Source organism: Aquila chrysaetos, chromosome 7 (genome assembly GCF_900496995.4).
Source record: "Aquila chrysaetos chrysaetos chromosome 7, bAquChr1.4, whole genome shotgun sequence".
Taxonomy (NCBI): domain Eukaryota; kingdom Metazoa; phylum Chordata; class Aves; order Accipitriformes; family Accipitridae; genus Aquila; species Aquila chrysaetos.
This window is the reverse complement of record NC_044010.1, coordinates 45,492,788-45,500,933: the sequence shown is the minus strand read 5'-3', so window position 1 is coordinate 45,500,933 and position 8,146 is coordinate 45,492,788. Positions and strand designations below refer to the sequence as shown.

The 8,146-nt window shown below is 43.6% G+C and overlaps 1 long non-coding RNA gene across 1 annotated transcript; it reads right to left on the bottom strand.

The window, feature by feature from the left end:
* Positions 1-927: 927 nt before the first annotated feature.
* On the bottom strand, positions 928-3,951 carry LOC115344030. Its single transcript, XR_003924383.1, has 4 exons — positions 3,852-3,951; positions 3,077-3,253; positions 2,013-2,108; positions 928-1,083 (listed from the first exon to the last, which is right to left on the bottom strand). It is a non-coding gene; the product is annotated as an uncharacterized LOC115344030 (long non-coding RNA).
* Between the last annotated feature and the right edge of the window lie 4,195 nt (positions 3,952-8,146).

The following is an 8,146-nucleotide window of genomic DNA, read 5'->3' as shown; positions in this document are numbered from 1 at the left end:
GGGACCTTCAGCAACGGGGAAGGTAAAGATTGCAGCAAAACAGCGCAGGGCTGCAGGACCCCACGAGGTGCTGGAGGGTATGAGTCGGGGACGAGGGAGTGAGAAAGGCTCGGCAGGCTGAGGGTCTGGGATGAGCGAGGGGAAGAAGATGAGAATATGGGGACTTGTTTGGTGAGATGTTAGGCAAGCGGTCAGGGTTGAGGCTCTGGTTTGGCTAGAGAAAAGGGGTGTCAGAATTAGATATTCTTTCATTATCAGCAAGGGGCTAGGTCTTGAGGCCATATAAAGCAGCACGTAGCTGCTGACCATGGTGACCTAATACTGACGCACACACATGCAAGACCTCTCTCGCTAATACTATGTCACACTCCTGCTTGGGTCATGGCGTTCTGTTTCAATGAACTTTGTAGCTTCTTGCGCTTCCTATGGAGATATTTTCTCTCAATTATCAAATCAAGACCAGCAGCAGGTACCTTTGTACAGCTGACTAAAAAGACCCCCCATGTATTTGCTTTTGACACATGTAAATGAATGTAACCAGTTATCACCACTGAGAGGGACTACTTAGCACATTCACTAGGGAAAAACATCATTGCAAAACAATAAAACCCCAAGCAGCACTCTTGTTGAAAATCCACCTTTGTGATTTTCGCATTACGTATTTGTGTCCATACAGTATTTGAAGTAAATTTCATCTTGTGGTATTTTATATAGGCATGCCTAGTTCAATCGCATATTATTAGCTTAGTAAGAGAAGAAACACTGACTTACTAAAGATTGCAATGGATCTTTTAGCAGATCTTTGTTCTAAAGAGCAATACGAGGTGTCAGAAATCCCCCATACTTGAAAGTTTTTGGCCCAAGCCCAACCACTGCAGCTCAGTGCCTTGGAACATTATCTGCTGAGGTCAGAAAGAGCAGAGCCCTGCTTGTGTGACACTGGCTGAATTAGTAAACCCTGCTTCTCATCACTGTGCTGCATCCAGGTCTGCTTGGGTTCCTCGTGCCTTCAGTCCTGGGTTTAGCACGCACAGAGCTCCTTTGGTGGCTTCTCTGCCTGCAACCCTTACGTATCCCTTCAGACTGAGAGAGAGAGAAACATGGATGGGGTCGTTCCTTAAAGCAGCATGTTCAAGAGTGATCTTTAGGAATAACAACAAAAAGCATAACAAAGAGATGCCCAACAAGTGTCTTTCTAATGGCCTCAAGTGGACTTTGGATTAGGCCTTGGTACTAGTGCTTGTTATCTGAGCAGAATAAAGTCCCATGAAATTGGAACCTAGCTGTATAAAAATTGTGAGCCATTTATATATTCCACTGTTCTTCAGATACACTATAAAGTAGGATTCCTCTACATAACTGATATGTAGAATGGAAGCACTACAAATCTGTACACATACACAAGAAAAAACAAATCTAGCAGCTAAGTGACCCATTCTAGGAGCTGGCTACTATACTGATGTCAATGATTGGAAGGTCTGCTCCTTTTTGTTTTTCAGAGGCATCTAAGCTGTGTGGCATATTTAGCATTGTCCATTAAATGGATATGATAGAAAACTACCACCTGGTTCTACGTAAAAGTTTAATGAATTCGGACCTTAAGAACAGCAAAGCCCTACAACGCTGAAGCACACCACTGTCTCAGGGGCACTCCACAACACTGAGTTGGAAGAGCCTAAAAATAGGGCCCACCGGTTAGAAGCTGAGATGCCTGAAGCCAGGTAGAGATAAACAAAAGACTTTGCAATTAAACTGCAATGTAAGAAAAACCCATCAGGTGCCTTGAGAGAAACATGCTCCAGATTAACCAGCAGCTCCTGGGCTGCTTTTGTGGAAGCTGTTGATAAACTGTGGCGTGACGTATAACCACCCTAAGCTGCGTGAGTCATGGTTGCCTCCACCATGCCTATTCCTCCTCAAAACTCTGTGCTGCTGCTTCTGATTCCTGTGAGCCGCAGGGTTTGTCTAAACTCAGAGTTCAGGGGGTGTTTCTATAGTGGTGTGGACCTCACCCTTTGCGAACTGAAGTTTCAATATACCACCAGTACCGGCAAAGTCTCTGAACAGCTATTGTATCAACGGCAGCTAGCGACCGTGTGACGACAACCCTAGAGCAGCGTGGGAGAAAGAAGGGATAGAACAGCTTTAACTTGGAGTCAACTCTCTTGCATTGACATAACTGCAGTTATCATTCTTTCAAGATTACTAGGTACATTTTTTTTCCTTTAAGTGTCTCATCTGAGGCTTTTTCCCTTATTTCTGTAGCTCATTTGAGAATATTTATGTTTCTATTAATCTTCTATTAAGACATTTTTCATCTTTTGTTTTATGATCTCACATTGGCTTTCCTTTGATAGAACATCTGTTTTGTTAAGCCACTTCTCTGTGATATTTGGATAGAACAGCCTCTGAAAGAAATTAGTCCCTGCCTGTTTCTCCTCTCTCTCTATGCCTTTCCATAAACTTATCCCAAAATTTCAGTGAAATCACAGATTTCAACTTAAAACTTGAATTCCTGAGATTGAAATATGTGCAGCGAGACCCATGACTTTTAATCTGAAGAGGGGTAGAGAGCATGTAGCATTTAGTGCATTGCCTTTTTCTCTCAATTACTGTCTGTATTTTTTTCTGCTGTTCTGTACCTTTGCCATACCTGTATTGGAGAGCACATTAGAAAAGGGGAAAAAGGAGGGTGAAATGGATTTTCTGCCTCTAGAGTCATTTCATTCCCCCATTGGTTTCTGCAAAAGGATCAAAGCCGTCTACTGAGATAGCAGGAAAAGGTTTACAATGTGTTTGTCCTCCGGTTTCCTGCTGCTCTGCCTGAGTCTCTTTTTTCCCTTTGCCATTTACAGCATTGGTAGCTTCATTAACAAGGGGTTACAACAACCATACCTGCCCTGATTCTCCAGGGAGCGTCCTCTCTCCCTGTCTTCAATTACCTATTTTGCTACTGCTCCACATTCAAACCAGGCCCTTTTCCAGCTAGTTTGACTTGGTCAACCAAACAAGAGCAGCCCTAGCCTGAAGGTATATCCTGGTTGAAGGAATCCCTCCTGGGTGGATGCATCCTCACCTGGCACAGAGCCTTCCCAGCTGCAACTCTGCTCCCCCCGTAGAGCCGCGGGAACACGGATACAGCCCAGGAATAGGGGGGCAGCTGCGGCTCCTGATGCCTTGGCCGTTTGTGGCTGGTTCTTAATCATCTGTTGGACCTATGGGTCATACACCTTAGCCAAAAGCGGTCTCCATGCTCGCCAAATTTAAGCAGAAGAAACAGTCCAGGTTTTGGAGCGTGTGCACCCTGCTCTCCCCCTGCCGCTCCTCCTCACCACCAGGGACTGAAAGCTTTGTCACTGCTAACAGGCTGGGCTCAGATTAGTACATCACACTTACTTCACGGAGTTGTAAAGTGTCTGGATTTTCTGCATAAGAAAACATGGATTTGGATACACTCCCAAAACACTGAAGGGAAACATGCAAAGATAAGTCAGCTCAGCATAAAAGCCATGAGAACAATCCTTCTCAGCCAGTGAAGGAAGCTGACAAAGGATTTACCAAGTAACCTCTAGAAGTTCAGAAAATCAGTAGCAAAGTATGCTCTGCCACCACAACATGTACCTCATGCATAGATTTTTATGAAACCAAGACGATGCTGAAAATAGAAGGACCTCCCAAAGGCTTGTTTTGCACCGAAGAGGTGCCAGTTCCTTTGGGATCTGAGTAAGAAAGGCATAACTAGCTTACTGTATAAAGAATAGAAGCACTATAAAAGGTGATAGCAATAATAGAAAAGGTGACAGCACTTCTGATGCTAACAGATGTACTAGAAAAGGTAATAGCAATCTTACGTCCCTGCTGATGCTGGGAACCCCAGCTATCGCAGCACTGGATGAGCCCCTTCACATGGACCATGGCACGGTGCACATATCCCGTCTGCGGCCAGGTTCATCCTTGTTGGGGTCTGTAGAGCTTTTATAGGATTTTCTTAGAAGTAAACAATTCTATTTATGATTCCTGCTGCCAGGGGAAGAAAAGCTCATGGAGACATGCTGCTTCATCTCAAGATAAGACAACGTATGTAGGTGGTGTTGTCCACATGTACCACGTGGGACCCTCACACAGGCATCTCTGTTAGAGTTTATCAGTTCAGTTGGTCCAGCAGTCACCGAGTTGGCTGAGAGCGGTACACTCCTACACATCTCCACAGGAACGAGCTAAGGACAGTCAGGAGGTGGGCTCAGGTTATGCTAACGTATGGGTCTCTACAACCAAGGCCTGTGGTCATCCTTTGCCTAGATTTGGCTCGAAATCACTATCTCCTAGTTACCATGTCTTCTGCAAGGGCCCGCTACACAGATCAAGTGAATCACAGGAAATCTGCTCTATCCCCAAAACCCACTTCCCCCGTGTACAGCAAAGAAAATGTCATATTCTGAGAAAATCAGTTAGTTACTGGAATGGTTTTTTTTAGCTGAGTCAAAAAAAGAACTGGAAAGAAAGCTACAATCTCAGTACATTTAAATGTTTCCTTCATTTTGTAAACAAGGTTGAATTGACAGGTAAAATAGCAATGTCCATTCTGTGTGCCTTTGAAAACAGCTGTCAAGGAAGATCAAAACCAACATTATTTGCAGCCTAAAAGTAAGCTCTGAAAAGCACTGGACTGCATGTATCTCTCAGTCATGCTTTGTTCCTTTTGCACTGCTCTGGCACAAATGGGCTCTCAAAGCAGCTGATAACGCTGATCACCTTGGAGGGACAGATAAAAGGACTCTTTTCATGAGAAGACCGAGAACAGTTCTCACTTCTAGGTTTTGTCTGCCTTGCCACTTGGGAAAGAGCTTCCACCTCTGGAAACTGATTTCTGTACCAAGGAATGTGTAGGTGGTCCTGCTACAATCACAACATGCTCCACCACGGGCCAAAAGCGCAAGCGAGCTCAGCATCCCCATCTTCGAAGATAAATTGCAGCAATTCCCAAATTCTAACTTTTTCCTACTAGCATCTGGAATTGACCAGATGATAGACCAGTTCTGCTTAACAAGCTGGCTCTTGACTAAAATATCACTAAAATTAAGGGACCTCTAAAATGACGCTCTGTTTTACTCATACTGATGCTCTGATTTGCAGAAGGTAGATGAAATTGTGAGTTGGATCCTCTCTATTTTGACCCAGAGTGCCTAACAAACATGTAGAAATCTTAGGCTACCGTCAAAACTTTCTTCATAGCAAGGTAGCTGGCAGGTAAATTTCTTGTATGGCTATTCAGACTCAGAAATAATGGAACAATTTAGGCAGATTTTGGACAGCCTTACCTCTGACTTTTGTACTGCCTAAAGCCCCATTTGAAGTGGGAATGATACCCACCAGAAACTTTTCTTTATGTCTTCTCATAACTTTTTGCATAGCAAAAAAAGTGCTATGAATTATACATTGTTTTGCTCCAGAGACCACTACTAATTCAGCCTCAAAACGTCAGTTCTCCCCTTACGTACATCTTCTGAAAGACTTTCTGAGCACAGTGCGGGTTATTTGCAGTATTTTATGGCCACTTACAAGACCATTGGCTACCAGATTCTTGTTAGACGCTGCGGGCCAGAAGAGAAGCAAAACCTCAAACTCTCTGAAGGCCAGGACTGCTGTGCTGATGTAGGTGTACCCCCCCTTGAAATGTACAGCAGCCAGACCCTTAATGAGCTGCCCTGGTCGGGCTGACCCTGAGCTGGTAACAGTGAGGGTCCTCTGCAATTTAGCGATTGCACTAGAGGACAGCTGGAGAACGGAGGAGACTCTTGCTTCGCATCAGCCAGCCGGACAAGCACTACAGCTTCCTTCCCGCATGGGCTTGGCGACAGCAGTACCACTCCTTTTCGTGGTCCCAGAAGGTAAATGTCAGTCTGTTCAGACCTTCACAAATCTATTTTAACTGTATTTGGGACATTTCTACTGAGGTCACGTTTGGACAACCACGGTGGAGAGCGGCGAGTCGATAATTCTGCTGTGGCGGCTGTCCCCCAGAGCTGGTACAAACCCTTTTAACCCACACTGCTCAGGACATGCGGAAAGGATGGGCAGTCTTCCAGGAAGCTTTTCACATGCTGTTTACTTCCAGCAGAAGGAAAGGCTTTCTTAGCTTTCCATTTTAAACTCTGAATCAAACTGTGTCTGAAGATTATTGTTTCCTTATGCAAAATGAATGAATAATTAATTGTCCAGGGAGTTCTCTGTGTAGTTCCCATCCCTGAGGAATTTGAGCAGCTGATGGAGTCCTCGAGATTGAAAACGATTCATGAACACAGGAAGTGCAGTTTCTGCATGAATATTTATGATTATTCCACATCATATTCTGCCAATAATCCCAGTGTTGCTAAAGCATGCATCCAAAGCTCATAATTTATGGCACATGTGATAATGATACATTTCAAATAGTGCACACAATGTGATCACCTGTAATTTCAATGGAATAGCTGGCAACAATACACACCCAGCATGTATTACAGTAGCTGTAGAAGAGTCATTAGGGTGGGATGCAAATATTTGAAATGAACAATGTACAAAATTTGGCAAGTGCTAATAGAACCATTAAAACACAGCTGAATAAAAAAGATGCGTACTGTTCCATACAATGGGAGTGTTTAAAACTATTCAGACCCTGAAAATTAAGCTCTACGTGTTGTTCAGGAAACACAGCGGTGTTACCACCCCTAGCATTGCAACCCAGCCTCTCTCTACCACATTCCTGCCGAGCTCTCTCTCACCAGTACTCCCCGTCCAGCTGTCCCAGCAGCATGCTTGTTCACCTGCCCCATCAGCTTGTAAGGGGTACCTTGGGATACACCTAGCCTAAACCCAAGAAAAATAAAGGATAGGACTAGTTTACAGTTAACTAAGATCTCTCCATCTCCCCTCTTCTTCACTGCAGACTCCCCACTATTTTCCAGCACAGACTTCTTTACAAAAACCCTCAGTCTGGAAACAACTTGTCTAAATATGGAAAACCTTTTGTGGCTTGTGGGTATCCTTGCTCTAATATTAAAGGACATGCCCTTCTTATCTGGAAAGTGCATGGCCACATTGGGTTTATTCTAGTTCTGACAGAACATATGTAGCGATAACACTTACGTGGAAGTATAAAATTGTTTCAGTGGCTTTTGCAAGCTCAATGAACTCAAATTCCTAGAACAGATTGGTTGTTTCTTCCTAGCTGTAGATGCTGTAAAGCAAATCCTAGCAATTAATGAGCAAACTTCAAGAAGGCTTGAAGTTGCTTTCAATGAAGACTCAAATGTTTGGAAAATTTTTCACAGCAATCAGCTTCTTGATGGCATAAAAGTGATCTGGAATCTCACAAGCACTGTCATTGAAAGGTCAGCAATTCAAGCCTGTGATGCCACAAAGCCAGTTCATGGTATCTTGAGGGCTGCTCCTGACAGTAGAAAATGAAGATGGGTATAAAAGAAAAAAAGCATCTTTGGAGTTGAGCAGAAATAAAATTTCTCCATCTTTTATGAAAACAGTGACCAGACAAAGCAGAGAGATCCAAGAAGTGTCCCACTTGAGGGGGAAAACCTTCAGTCTGCATTCATATTTTTGTAGATACTGGAGAAACCAGGGAAGAAACTTTGTAGAAGTCCCAGAGATAGGAAGAACTTCCATCAATTTTTTTCACATTCTCAAACATAATCAGTGAGGAGAGATGATAATTCACAAATTCTAATATTCCTGGTGAATATGCTGAACCCGTTGGAATTTCCTCAGCTTTGACTTTCAGAACTGCTGCATTTTGACTTTGAAATGAAAGCCTGGACAGGTCATTAAGTAACCCAGACTGGTTCATCTGTTTTCCTCTACCTTCTTTCTTAATGTATTTTTCATGAAAGACATTAAAAGTACACACTGTCCGTAAGGAATCAAAACACCAGGTACTACCGTGTACATCTGCAGAAATGCAGAATTAACATCTCAGTGGATCTTTTGGAAAAAGGGAATGGATCCCAGCTGAATTTCTTAGGAAGCAGAATTGCAAAATGTATTTGTGTTCTCTAGGAATTGCTTTGTGCTCCAGAGTCTGGGTGCTCCAGCTGCTGCCTTTGGGGAGCCTAGGCAGAAGGGCAGCTTAGTCTGGGGACTAAGTCACCACCTT